Source organism: Triturus cristatus, chromosome 3_2 (genome assembly GCF_964204655.1).
Source record: "Triturus cristatus chromosome 3_2, aTriCri1.1, whole genome shotgun sequence".
In the NCBI taxonomy this organism is placed as follows: Eukaryota; Metazoa; Chordata; class Amphibia; order Caudata; family Salamandridae; genus Triturus; species Triturus cristatus.
The window spans coordinates 1,043,448,657-1,043,464,107 of NC_140584.1; the positions used below are offsets into that span (position 1 = coordinate 1,043,448,657).

At 45.0% G+C, this 15,451-nt stretch overlaps 1 protein-coding gene across 1 annotated transcript in view; it reads left to right on the forward strand.

The window, feature by feature from the left end:
• HSF5 (heat shock transcription factor 5) overlaps positions 1-15,451 on the forward strand; it is a 1,208,320-nt gene that overhangs the window by 886,021 nt on the left and 306,848 nt on the right. The gene's annotated exons all lie outside the window — the stretch shown is intronic.

Here is a 15,451-nt window from a genome sequence, read left to right on the forward strand (position 1 = left end):
AGTTGGCTGATGTTGTCTCTTCTTTTAAGATGGAGGGTTGAAGGCAAATTCTCTCAGGCATGAAAGTCCAAAGTAAAATCTTATATATGTCATATGACCTAGTGGAACCATGTTGATGACCCCTAACAAGACAGACACTGCAAGGTCATTGGGTAATTTGCAGCTGAGACAGATGCACTTTCACATAGCAAGGGGCACAAGGCTGTTCTCTTACAGAGGAGGATATCAAACCAGCCCTTTCAACAGCAGTACTGACCATAGTACCCTCAATAACTATATAGGCAGCCACCACTATCAGCCTATACCTAGCAAAAACTGAGAAGAAAACAAGGTCCCAAAGAAAGGGACAGTTGACAAAGACAGTGATGAAGCGAAAGCACCGGCCACTTTTACATTGTCCTCAATGACACTGGGTTCCGTCTTCTACGGCTTCAAGGTACATTCTCGACTGAGGACGTGGTTCGCATTCCACTATTTTTGTAGATGGTTTAGTCTCCCCCTGGGGACCACTGTGTATTCTGTGCTATTTATGAATTCTATTGGCATGGTATTGTGTGTATTATGTTGTATCCTAGGGTAGGAGATAATACATTGTGTTAGTGATTGTTAATAATAAATACCTATTTTTTTAACTACACTGTGTGGTTCTTTTTTCACTTAATCTATACCATCAGATTGAGTACTGGTAAAATGAGCTGCTTTACACTCCTTCTGGACTGAGCCTGAAGGCTGCTCTCTACAGCTACAACTTAGAGAGCTTTCTATGGTTGTCTAAGACCACTAAAATCATCATAAGGGTTGTCTAGATTAGTACAGGGTGCTACACTTACATAAGTGAGCACCGTATACTAAGACTGCCACGTCATCCTGTTTGAAGAGAGCTTGAGGCATGCCGTTGGGCCCTTGCCTTCGATATTACATTATCAAGCTGACTTGTCAAGGGGCGTCATCAGAGGTTGAAGAGAGCGAGCAATCTTGATTTTGGAGTAGAGCTTGAATGGAATTTACATTTGGGCTTGATCGCCCTTATCCAACAGACACTCTTCTTCACTTGTCAAAAAGTGTCTGGTGAGGAAGGATGTCCATTCCGGTTTGGTGGTTTGCACATCCCGGCCCACTGGTTCCGTTCATTTCTTTATGCGCCAGGGCTCAAAAATTTCTAGAACTAGGATTCTTACTTGCACATAAAAGTGTTGCCCAGAAATGTTGTAGACATTTTCGTTTCTCTGCCAAAATTGCCAGCTTGTGGGCTTTCTGTGCCATCTTGAATTCATCTGTCAAATCTTTTACTCCGGGATCCTTCCAAACACCCCTCAAGTCCCTGTTGCAAGCTTTTTTTAGATCCTGAATGGCTGTTGTAATGAAGATTGACTTGCAGGAATTGAGCTGTTGAACTGGTCGAGAGAATTACCAAGAAGTCAGCTAATGAGGCTCGTCCATTTCATGATCGGAGACCTGTTACCTGCTCCAGCTCCTGCTAGGAACTGTGTGGATTCTACCAGGGAGGTGTTGCTTCATGTAAAGATGCTCAAGATTCTCAATGTGTATTCTTTCACACGTGACGCTGGCTGAGGTGTGATAAGATAGGTTGGAGTTTATGGTGATAATCTGGGGACAGTGATCACTCTCTTTACGTAGAGCAGTGCAAAAGATTCCTACAAACTAAAGCATTTCTGATTTTCTCATTGGTTCTTGTTCAAATTCAGTGCTGTATCCCACAGGAACCGGCAATTCAGCACTTTATAACCCACACTGTCAAGTTTCAGAACCAGGATTTCGCCTAATGCTTTTTGTGGCCAACCCCAATGGCCTGGATGGTTCAATGATGTTCTGGGAGCTCCCAAAAGGGTACTCAACTTGATCCTCATGATGATCTTAGACAAGATTTGTGTTAAAGTCCTTGGTTATCACACAGTCTGCCTGAGGCTAGTCCATGGCTAAATCGCATAGGATCAGTATTAAATGGTTTAGTTGCAACCTATGGTACCTTGCACAGAGATTGGTGTACACATTAATCAACATAAATCCTGACAACCAGCTCTCATTTAGCGTTATTGGGTCCGTTTTCCCTCGCAGCTTGACTGAAGTGTATATGGATAAGCCGCCTTTTGATCCACCATGCTTGTGCTCTCTTTAACATACGCTAAAGCAAACATGTACTGATTAGTACATATGAGAGCTACAGAGGCCAATTCAATCAGTAAGTTGTCTTCATGTCCAACAGAAAATCCAAACCAAATCAATTTCATAGATTCTCGTCTTTATTGTTTTTAAAAGATTTCCCAGCACACGATCACGTGTTTCGTCTGTTCTCAGGCGATCAAGAATTAGCGGGCATCAATGATAACTGGTCCCAACAATGATGGAAGGAACCTTTAGTCAAGCCCGGACTAGAATGACCGGCGACGCCGGCAAATCTGCAAACAGAGTGTCCAATGAGTAGGTGTCTTAGTAATTCTGTTACCAGGCATCAGAAGTAACCCGTGCGAAGCAGCGCCGGAGTGAATCTATAAATAATGGATAGCTTCTAGTATGGGTGAAGTCCGATTGGTATACGGCAGCCTTCCAGCACGCTGTCAAAATTAGAAGTACACCTCCATGATACGAGTGTACCCAACTTAAACGGTTCTCTGAAACATCCGGTGGCACTGCAGTCTTGCTGAATTACGGTGAGCCCTAATTTCATTTATTATCTCACCAATTCTATTCTTTTATGTTGTTTTGATAAGATAAGTTACTTACTTGTAACTGTAGGTCTCCAGTATTGGCATCTTTCATAGATTCACACGCAATCCACCCTCTTCCCCTTAGAGGCTCTCCTTATCGTATATCGAACTGCATGTTCACACTGGTAATTGAAAACCTGAGGGAAGGAAGCACCTGAGGGGATTTTTCTACAGGGTGCTGCAATCTGGTGGGCTGGAGTTTGGTTCTTTTTAAATGATGTAAATGGGATACTGGAGTGAATGTTTACTAGCCCTCCTAAGCTATGTTTAATATTGTATTACTTTCTAGTTATACTGTGGAACTCCCATGATGTATCCAAATAATTATTCCAAGGGCCACACTTACCACTGGCCCGCAATCTTAAGTCAAATAAGGAGCAGTTGGCAACGTGGAAGGTTCAAGCGTTTATTGGCCACCACAGAACTCTATATAGAGGAGCCTCGTCGATCCTCACCCATCAGGTGCGCCGAGGAAGACTGCTGGCTCCTTGACAGTAACACACTTTTATACATTATCAGTTCAGCATACAAAACCTTATACGTGGAAAAGTACCAGTTAGTCCTGGCGCTCCTAATGAGCTCATGCCTATATCCAGTTTCGGTTACACATACAAAGGGGTTACTATCTTTACAGAGAAGGTCGACGGGGTGACTCCCTTCTCGTCCCAGGTCTGGAGGAATTTGCTTGATACTCCCTTTTAGCAGATGTGACCTTGCTTCTCAGCAATTCAGCCTGTCTCCTAACAAATGTATGAAAGGGGGAGCAGATGGTGGGCGGAAGAGACCATGTGATTCCTAAACGAGAGAGTCACAATCCAAAATGGAGGCTGTTCTGTTCTCGGCCCTTTCTGTCGTATTAAGCATAACGGGAATTTCGGACCCTTGAATACACTATAACTAATCACACTATCATTAGATATACTGCGCTAATCATACCATATCAACTTGAACACCTCATCCCACTTCTATGATGGAGAATGATTCAACTATGGGAATCTGTGAAAGATGCCTATATTGGAGAACTATAGTTCAGGTAGGTAACCTATTTTCTTCTGCATCGTAGGATCCTCACTGATATTCATAAACATGGAATATTCCTACCTGCATGCATAACTCCGGACACTTCTTACACAAATGTAGTATTGCAAATTCTTTAGCTTGAGGTGGACAATTCAGTTTTTCAATTTGCATCACTCTGTGATGCACTGCACTGGCAGTTTATCTCACAGTCTCTGTTTTTTTTCTGGCTCATCCTATCAAGATACTTCAGGAGTTGTCGATCCACATTCTTTGAATTCTTTGGGCTTTTCTTCAGGGAACACGTCATTCCAACTTTACCTAACATTCAACCTCTCTGAAGGTTTATTTTCTTCAAAATACCTTAACTTTTTGTGAAATGCACTCCTATGAGAGGAAGAAGGCTGCTCCCGACCAACACTCAACGTGCGTAGTCTTTATACTATCAACTCATTCTACCAAATAATGTGAATTTTACTCTCTAATGCAAAAAGAGGCTCAAAAGACTGTGAAGTCAGTCTACTCAGAGAAAAATTGGAAGTCCTCAGAGCACAGGAAGAGAAGAAGCGGCATAGGCAGCAAGACATAGAGGATGATTCCTCTGCAGAGAGGTGTGAACTCTTGAGGTGAGAACACCTAAAGAGGGAGATCTAGGACAGAAAGAGGCAAAGACATCACGATCATCCTGCAAGACACTCCCAACATGCCAAGAACTCCAGTCGACGTTGAGGCCAAGATCGGTACCAACATGCCTATGAAGGCTAGCTCAGCGGTGCAAACGGGCAAGTCAACAGTTACGACTCAACCAACATCAACATCAGCAACATTGAAACGGTCACTGACAATCAAAGCAGTCGAGGTTGAGAAGACACTGTTCTACAAAAAAGCAGTCACTGGCGAGAAGATACATGACAGTAGTGTCTACACTGATGTTGAGAGGCTCACTGTTGAGGCGTTCAACAACAAGGAACCCCTAAACAACAGTAGTGTCTGCTTCCCCTTGGGAATGTCTGTGCTTTGAAGATCTGGTTATACCTTTATCACCTGGAGATAGTAATCCCTGCAGACGACCAACTTTAAACATCACTTACTCTATTAATCTTACCCCTAAGCATTCATGGGTACAAAAGAGCTCTCAATTTCACCAATTATAAAGAATGTTGTGCCATCGTGGCCTTTATCACCCACTTCTTCTTCATACCAAATCAATGGCCTCTCCATAGAGAAAGGCTCAAAATAAAAAGAACACAAATATCTGCTGTTTCATCCAGCCATCAGTTTACAGACTCTTTTTCATCATATACAGGCCCACCTTACTGGCAACATCACCAGTACCTATTTCTCCAGTAGATTATATTACCGCTTTTTAAGACATCTTGTTTGGAAGAGCAGTGAAAATGAATAGTCAGTATGTCACCAATCTACAGTTTTTGTAATTAGAAAGATGCTGCAGCCAAGAGCATTGCACAGACCACTATTGCCCTGATGACAGGGCTTCTCTGAATTAGCCTCAAAAGTTCATTTCTTCAACCACTGACTTAGTTATAGTTTCAGCTACTAGGAAAAGTCATGCTTCTGCTCCAGAGACCACTGTACCAATTGAATGACAGAGAGAGTAAACAAATGGATGCTACTGGAAGAAAGGAGTGTGATTCAGAAGTAATTGATTTTACAACTGAAGTGCCTGTTCCCTTTCAGGAAGATATGACAGGGTTGTCTGGAAATTTCTAGCCTCACTTGATGATGATCTGCTAAGAGATCAACGACAGGATTTCTTCAAGGTATCCCCAAACAACAATGGAGTCTGCTTCCCCTTGTGAATGTCCATGCTTTGAAGATCAAAATAGTCAATTTGTATCGAATCAGGTAATAAGTGTGACCATTATGTCAGCAGACAACGCGATCAACAGCTTTGGCCATGGAATCTCACTCCATCATACATCATGGCTTCAATTAGCATCACTGAAGCTGGATGCACAGCTTAAAGTCATGAACCTTCCATTTACTGAAGCAGTCCCTTTTGGGTCTCAAACAAATGATTAAATGAAGTGTATGAAAAAAGAAGCGAAGGCTTTAAAGGTTGTAGGGTTGGAGGAAAAGTAAAGCACTTCTGGTCTCAATACAAGTGCAAAGACAGCAGATACTATCAGATACAAAGGGCTCAACCCCCCCTCCCCATGGTTCTCCTGTAGTCACATGGTCAACAACATCAGGCCCACTTCAATTATAGCCTAATGAAGGGAGAAGTCTACAGCAACAACAATGATCCTTCTCCTCGAGCAAATCCCTTTCCTAGCCTAAACAATTTGCACTTCATTCTTTCTGTTTTGCTATCCACTTCAGACCACCAGGCAAAGCGGAGTTCTAAAAGTACTGACAAATGGGTCCTGCAAATAATAGAGAAAGGCTACTCTTTACAATTCTAATCTCTTTCACCATCAATCCCTGTAAAGCTATGATTATTACGAAGGGGAGTGACATCTCTTTTTGAAAATCAAGCAAAAGAGTCTGTTCCGACATATCAAAAAAGATAAGGCATCTATTCCAGGTATTTTGTTGTCCCCAAGACAAAAATTCTAAATGCGGTCTATGCACAATATATATCCTCAGTGTGAGAAGTTGGCCTGGTATATGCTGTCCACTAGTTATAGTGGGCACCTTGTACCAGTCCAAACAACCCTTATTGATGAATAGGTTTAAAGACAACCTTTATTGAAAGCTATCCTGGTGGTAGCTATGGAGAGCAGCCTTCAGGCTAAGTCTTGAAGGAGTGTAAAGCAGCTTGGTTTACCAGATTATAACCTCTTGAATTTCTAAATGAAAGGCGAACCACAAAAGATATATATAAAATATATGTATTTATTTCTAAACACTCACTACTAATCTCTTTATGAGTTTAGAGTCCAAGATACACAATAATACAGTTCTAAAACGACAGTAAATAGCACAATATACAATGGGCCCCAGGGGGGACCAAACCATACATTAAGAAAGTGGTATAAGAACCACGACTTGACTAGACACAGTGCCTAGAGCACGTGAATCGCTGTAACCCCAAGGAACCACCCAAGGTAGTGACACAGGAGACCCACGGGGGACGTGTGCAGTGTGAGAACATAGGCGCGAGCCCCGTACTATTCTATGGGAAAGTCGCGGTTGGAATCTTAGAAGTTAGGGACACTTAGGAGAGGACTTTGAGCAAACCTCTTTAGACTTAGGGGGTTCTAGGGCCAACACCCACGGGAGCACCGGAGTACTCCAGTTACCTCACCCAGGGAAGCCCGGTGAATAGCTGTCAAATGGTGTCGGGTATCGTTGTTGATTTCAATGGCGATCTGCTGCAAAGTGCTGCTGACAGGAAGAAGAAAAGTGTCCGTGTGAGCCAAGCCTGGATCGAAGATCAGAAGAACCTGAAAGCAGAGGGGACAGAGTCTGGGTCACTTGCTAGTGACCAGGGGCACGATAGACGAATGCCCACCAATGTCGGGTGTTTCAGGTGCGAAGAGGTGAAGCTTGACTCTGCAGCCACTAGGACCAGGAGGCGTCGACGATGACCAGGAGCTGGATTCAAGCTGTCCCACAAAGTATGTCGAGTGCTGCGGTGTCGGTGCTTGTATTGAACCCAACAAGCCTTCGCAACAGCAACCCACGCAGGAAGAGAAAAGATGATTTGGTGCGGACCAGCAAGGTCCGGGGACTCCCCAAGCGATGGAGAGTCAGGGCACGTCTGGAGCAACCAGGGAAGCCCAATTAAAGTTAGAGTTGCCTTCAAAGGGACCCACCAGTCAACAGACCAGGGATTGTGAAGAGACCTCGAGAGGAATCACACAATACCAGCCCACGGGACACTCGGTGAGTGTAGGCCAGTAATCTTCAGTGGAGACACTGCTCGGGTGTGGACTACAAGTAGCCCAAAGCACAGCCTCAAGGATCGACGAGAAGCATATGCACTTGCAAATGTGTACGGTGTCCAGGGGTTCCGGTTCCACAGTCCCCATGAGGGCTAGGGGTCGGCCTCTGGGAAGTTTGGGAACCCACCTCCTGTGCTGCAAATTCTTCGGAGTCTGGCGGGAGCTTCGGAGATGCAAACCGGTCAGATGCGTCTTAGGTGCCTGCCTTGCAGGGGAGTAACTCCTTTACTCCAAGGGAGATTCTTCAGTCATCTAGCACCTTGTAGATCGTCGAAGTTCCAGGATTATGTATCAGAGTTTCGTCCAGGTAAATCTAAGGTCCTGTAGCTAGGGGTTCCTATCATATACCCAAGGAAGGGGTGGGACAAACTCTAGGGACCCACCTATGGGAGGGTCAGGAAAGAGAGGTGGCTACACACATTTCCTTTGTCCAGTTTCACGCCAGAGCAGGGGCTGGTAGCCCCTGCAACCGGTTTGAGCTGGACTATGCACAAGGACACGAAATGTGCCCCCAGTGCAGACTTCAAAGCACTCTTGGAGTGCACTCACTCAGCTCCAATACACTAAAGCCTGTCTGGGAGGTGGTCACACCTCCCTGTGACAGGAAACCTATTGTCCAGGCCTCCCCTGCCGGAGTTTCGTCCAGCAGCAGGAGGGCAGACTTGTGTCTGTGGCTGGCAGCATCCATTTTGTGATGCCAGGGTCTGTTAAGCTGGTACCGGGTATACCGGTGCTGTCATGGTTCTCCCTCTAGAAGGGTGGGATCATACTCCCACACCAGTTACTGGTGTGGGGGTATGATTCAAAGGTGTTTGACACCAAACACAACATGTTTCCATGCAGCCATCCCAAAGTTAGCATTTACCGTGATGTTATAATGCACTTAAGAGTATATGGTTTGGCTGCATCACAAAAAAACCCGGAATAAAGATTCCGAAAGCTGCAGAGGGGCTCTGCTCATGCATGGGCACCCTCTTACATGAAACCCAGCACCCTGCCTTCAGGATTGTTAAGGCCTGCCATAGGGGTGGCTGATACGTTTACATGTGCAGTGATATGGAGAGATATAGGTAACCTATATCTCAGTAAGGGGTGCATACACCACCTTACCCATGCTGCAGTAACAGACCTGTGGTGTCTTTTGTGAAGGCTTCCCAGGGGTGGCACAATACATGCTGCAGCCGCTGGTAGGCCTCTGGGGTACCTAGGCCCTGGGTACATAGTATACCATATACTAGGGACTTATAAGGGTACCCCAGAATCCAATCTGGAGTCTACTGGTGATCAATTTAGAGTGGAAGCAGCTAGGCTGAGGTCCTGGTTAGCAGGGCCCCAGCCAGACTAAAGTCAAAAAACTGTGAAACATCAGCAAAAAGTGGGGGTAACTATAAGAAGCAGATCCTACTCTCCTACACCCCCGCACCCCCCAAGCGTAAGGACATTAAACTAACCTTGACCAGTTGAGTCTTCATGTTCTAAGTGGAAATATCTGGAGAGTCCATCTGCATTGGCATGGTTACTCCCAGGTCTATGTTCCACTGTATTGTCCATCCCCTGTAGAGAAATGGACCACCTCAAAAGTTTAGGGTTTTCACCCTTCATCTGTTTTAGCCATAAGAGGGGCTTATGGTCTGTCTGAACAATGAAGTGAGTACCAAACAAGTATGGCCTCAACTTCTTCAGAGCCCAAACTACAGCAAAGGCCTCCCTCTTAATAGCTGAACAACGTTTCTCTCTGGGGGTCAGCCTCTGAGTATTTATTAAGCGCGCTATCACCTAACAGGCATCCTGATGCTGAACCAACAGTGTAAACCATCAAACTAGTGTTCCGGGAGACGGAAGTGACCAGTTACAAACTAGGAAAGAGTCAAGTTTTCAATCTCTTCCTAAAAGGGAGGAGGTCCTCCATCTCAGCTCCAGACGGAGCTTGTTCCACAGTCGTGCTGCTGTGGTACAAAAGGCCCTACCACCTAATTTTATTTTTTTATACCTAGGCACCTTTAGCAACCTTGCTGAAGAGGAGCGAAGGTTCCGCACTGGAATATACCACGCAAATTTCCTTCTCAGCAGAGTCGGCCCAAGTCCATGCAGGGCTTTAAAAATTATACACAAAGATGTGAACTGGACTCTCTGACATATCGGGAGCCAGTGCAGTTCGGCCAAAGCCAAAGAGGTAGAAAACCGCCTTGATTTCCCCAGGGCGAGTTTTGCCGCTATTGCCTGAATCCTCTGAAGCCTATCCAGTAAATATCTCGGGGACTCAAGCAATAAAGCGTTACAATAGTCCAATCTGCTTACGATAATGCATTGCACAATCAGTGCTCGTGCATGCATTGGCAGTAGCGGGAGAATTTTACGCAGGGCTCTAATAATGGCAAAACAGCTCCCCACCGTTTTATTTACCTGCGATTCTAGAGTCAGCTTACTGTTGAACATAACACCTACTGTAGGATCCTGACCTTCATCAGTCAATTGTGATAACACAGCCCCAACCCCCAACTCAGATGCATCTGTTTTAACAATGAATTCTTTGGAGTAGTTAGGTCATCAAATGCCTTTTGACAGCTGACTGTCCACTGAACTTTCTTGGGCATTTTCTTAGAAGTTAAAGTCATTCAAAGGGGTCACTATGGATCCATAACCTTTGACTAATCTTCTATAGTACCCAGTCAGGCTCAAGAAAGCTCTGAGGGGTTAACAGGCAGACTGTCCCCAGTGTCCACTTCATGAGTGCACCAGGTGGTCTGACTTGGAGTCAGAGAAAACATATGTCTAAACTGGCTGAGAACTTTTCTGCAGTCAGTTTGGTGTCTGCCAAGGCTACACCATCTACTGATCCATCTTCAGGGTTCTGAGAGAGCAGGTCAGGGAGTGGATCACTCTTTTCCTCCTGCCCCTCATCAGTAGCCATGAGCAAGGCCATGTCAGCCATGTCAACATATGGTTTTAGTCTGTTGACATGGAGCGCCCTGTGGGGCTCCTGGGAGTTCCAAGGTCTACCAAGTAGGTAACCTCTCCCTTCTGTTCAATTATGGTATGGGGGCCCCCCCACTTATCTTAGAGGGCTGGTGGGGCCACAGGTTCCAACACCCATACTTTCTGCCCTGGCTGGTAAACAGTCAGCACAGCCTTTTGGTCATAACAGACCTTTTGTAATTCCTGTCTAGCCTCAAGGTTTTTAGTTGCCTTCTTCATGTACTCAGCCATCCTGGAGCAGAGACCAAGTACATAGTCCACAATATCCTGTTTAGCGGATTTGAGAGGTAACTCCCATCCCTCCTTCACTAGACACAATGGACCCCTAACTGGATGTCCAAACAGAAGCTCAAATGGGCTGTAACCAACCCCCTTCTGTGGAACCTCTCTGTAGCCAAAGAGAAGGCAGGGCAAAGGTATGTCCCATCTGCGCCTAAGCTTTTCTGGGAGACCTTTAATCATGCCCTTTAGGGTTTTGTTGAACCTTTCAACTAACCCATTGCATTGTGGGTGATAAGGGGTGGTAAATTTGTAATTTACTCCACACTCCTTCCACATAGCAGTTAAGTAACTAGACATAAAGTTTGCATCTCTGTCTGATACTACCTCCTTAGGGAAACCCACTCTGGAAAAGATTTCAAGTAGGGCCCTTGCCACCACAAGAGCTGTAGTGGTCCTAAGGGGAATGGCTTCTGGGTACCTAGTGGCATGGTCCACCACCACCAGTATAAATCTGTGTACAGATGCTGTTTGAGGATCCATGGGACCAACTATATCAAACACAACCCTCTCAAAGGGAACCCCCACCACAGGTAGTGGTATCAGGGGAGCCTTTGTTGTACCACCTGCCTTACCACTGGCTTGACAGGTGACACAGGAGCGACAAAACTCCTTGGTGTCTTCAGAGATGTGTGGCCAATGAAAGTGAGGGACAATTCTGTCCCAAGTCTTGTTTTGGCCTAGGTGTCCTGCTAAGGGAATATCATGGGCTAGTGTTAATAGGAAGCCCCTGAACTTCAGAGGTATAACCAACCTCCTGGAGGCACCAGGCTTGACGTCTCTACTCTCCGAGTACAGGAATTCATCATCCCAATGTATCTTATGGGTTCCACTAGCATTCCCAGCAGCCTCATCAGCAGCTTGCTTTCTGAGGGGTTCAAGAGAAGGGCAGCTCAGCTGCCCCTGGCTCAGATCTGCCCTGGAAGGGGCCCCCTGTCCCCAAGAACTCAACCTGATCAGGTTCAAGCTCCTCTGGGTCAGTTCCTTCTTCAAGACTGAGATCATCTCCCTCAAGAGACTGATCTGTTTCCTGCGTCAGGGGGGAAGACACTGCCTTACCCCTGCTGCTTCTTTTCTTGGGAGGCACCTGGTCCTTTCTTCCAGGATCTAGAGCCTGTTCAGCTTTTGACACTTTTGACTGTGACCTGGTCCCAGCAAACACATGTGCAGGGATTCCCAACATTTCTGCATGAGTCCTGAGCTCCACTTCAGCCCAAGCTGAAGTTTCCAAATTATTGCCAAGCAAGCATTCAACAGTGGAGTCTGCACTTACCACAACTTTATTAAGGCCAGTTACCTCTCCCCAGGAGAAATTAACAAATGCCAAGGAATGGTCCGTCCTGACATTGCTAGCATTGGTCACTTGGTACATTTCACCAAGTATGATCTGCACAGGAGCCACAAGATCTTTTTTCACCATTGTGACACTTGCTCCTGTGTCCCTGAATGCCAAAGCCTCTTTTCCATTGATTAAAGGCTGCTGTCTGTATTTGCCCAGATTACTGGGACTCACAAAGGAGGACATATCCATGCCTCCATCACAGATCAGTACAGCCTGAGTTGGAACTCTGACTAGGCCAGAGTCCACCTCAGAACCCAGGGTTAACTCTACTACACCCTTATTCTGAGTACCACTACTTGGAGCTGAACTAAGGGGAACAGTTGCCTTAGGGGCAATGGTGGCTGGAGTTGAGTCTTTGGACTTGGTACAATCACTTGTCCAATGGGTTTTCTGTTTACAGATTTTACACCATGGTTTCTTTTGGCCTTTTCCTTTGTTAGATTGGGACTCCCCACCAGATGCAGATTTTTGGGGCCCTTGAGAAGACTTCTGGTCTTTACCCTTGTCCCCACCCTTATCAGAGTTTTTGGAATCCTGCTTCTTGGGATCACCACCTTGGTTCTGAACCTTCTGCCTCACCCTGGTTCTGACCCATTTGTCTGCCTTCTGACCTAATTCTTGAGGAGAGGTCAGATCGGAGTCCACCAGGTACTGATGCAACAGCTGATTTTGACAATTATTAAGGATCTGCTCCCTGAAAAATCTAATTGTACAATCCTTTAAAATCACACACTTTACTGCCAAGTAACCAGCCCTCCAGAGCCTTAGTAGCACAATCTACAAAGTCAACCCAGTCTTGAGTCTGTGCCTTTTGGGTATCTCTAAACTTCAACCTATACTGTTCAGTGGTTAGGCCAAACCCATCTATCAGTGCACTCTTCAAGACTTTGTAATTGTCTGCATCCTCTTCCCTAACAGGGAGGAGCTTGTCTCTACCCTTGTCTGCAAAGGAGAGCCACAAGATTGCTGCCCACTGCTCCTGAGGGACCCTCTGTACTTTACAGACCCTTTCCAGCGCAGTTATCCATCGTATACCATATACTAGGGACTTATAAGGGTACCCCAGAATCCAATCTGGAGTGTACCTAAAGTACTGGTAATCAATTTAGAGAGGAAGCGGCTAGGCTGGGGTCCTGGTTAGCAGGGCCCCACCCAGACTAATGTCGAAAAACAGTGAAACATCAGCAAAAAGTGGGGGTAACTATAAGAAGCAGATCCTACTCTCCTACACAGAGCTCATGAAGGGAGAGGATAACCTTATGCACCCAAGTGTAGCAATTGCTCAAATGATGGTGCTGCTCAATAACCTGCAATGCAAATTGAACCTGTTATTGAGGATGCAAGAGCAAAATCTCCATCCCAAAATCCAGTCCTTATGTTTGACAGCACTGCTCCTGAGGTCATATAATATGGTAGGCAAAGTTTACCTTGGAAAATAATGTTTTAAAGGAAGCAAAGCATCCCCAGTTATAAATTACTTTTTAGAGGGCTCGAAAAATATTTTTTGCCAACAACAAGACATCTTACTCCTCCATGGGGCCTTAATATGGGCCTTCCTAAATTGATGGTTCCTCCACTTGAACGCATACCTACGGCCTCATTACAGCACCTGCCCGTGAAAGATGCGTTCTTAATAAGAGTAACATCTGCAAGGAGAGTTTGGGAACTTCAAGCTTTGTCTACAATAGATCATTCTTAGTTTCCTTTACGATAAGGATGTTTTGAGAACACAACCTGCATTTCTCATTTTTATATTTTTATATTAATTAGATAATACAGGTACCCTTAAATAATCTCTTTTGGGTTTTTTTCATAACTAGTTTTATTGATTTATCTGTGATCTTATGGCCTTCGGGCTACATATGTATAAATATGTTAACATGAATGGTATTGTATCACAGGTTATAACAAATCAACTACAACAATGTAACCCAATACTACAATACTGACATAAGCTTAGCCAAATGTCCTACCCATTTGGCAACTGCTCAAAGTCTCTTTACCATACCAACACAAAATTGGTTTAAACTCCTAGAACAAGTTGATTGACTGCCGAATTCCGGGTTACCATTGGCCCATGGACCATCTGGAATTTTGAATCCTAACTGCGATATTGAAGGGTGGTCTATGCCTGTGCCCAAGTGTTAGGTAAAGATCTTTCTAAACCCCTGCTCTAGCACTAGAGAGATAACTGAGCCCAGGTTAAAGAGACCTTGAGCCCAGTCCCTCTAGTGGTTGATCCGACACAGATGTCTGTCAATAATATCAATCTTGCCAGGGCTGCCAATTCTGGTTCACCCAAAGACTTCCCTGTGTAATTCACAGAACTTTAATCTTAAGTGCATGTTTGGAATGTGGCCAGTCTCCCCAGTAAGGTGTAGAATGCCGAATGGTTTGACCAGTTATATATGGGTTTCTGTCCATTTACACACCAGTGGCAAAATCAAGGTGGGGGACACCATTGAGGTGGTTTGTTAGCCCTGATTTCAACCACTGTGGACAAGAAGATTTATAAAATGTATCTTGACTCTCACCACTTTCAAATTGTCAATCTTATTTCATTTATTTATTTATTTTTATTTCTTGAGTTTTTTATAGCTCTTGCTATACCCGGAGGTATCAGAGCGCTTTACATGAGGAGAGTTACATAGGTTCCACGTTACATATTGTTACAGAAGGTACATCAATTACAAGTTACATCTGAAAGGTACATCAAATACAGGTTACATCCGTTGGTTCATGGCGTGTAAAAGTGTAGGGGGGTAATGTCAAAGGGCGACGGGGAGGGAGATTAAGTGGAGAATAGACACAAGGAAAAACAAAGCAGGCAGGGGGAGAGAGATTCAGGGTAGAGAGGAAAGGAAAAGGGGTGGCAAACCAAGAATGAAAGGAAGGAAGAGGTGGGGGAGGGGGTAGGAGACATGGCGAGGAGATGAGGAGGTAACTGTGTCCAATGTCCGGCTGGGTTTGAGACGACTCCCTGCGGTAAAGGGGTTATTCCCAGACTTCCATTTTGTGTGATTCCCTTGTCGCGGTGGACTCTCTCAGTAGGGTCGCTGAGACATTCTCTTACACAAACCCAGGGAAATGTTTGTTAATGTTTTTTTTAACTATCATAATTTGAATTCTAGCATTATAATCATAGCTGCCATTCTTGAGCAGTCTTCTAGAAAGATTGTTTCTGAGCCCAATATGGATTT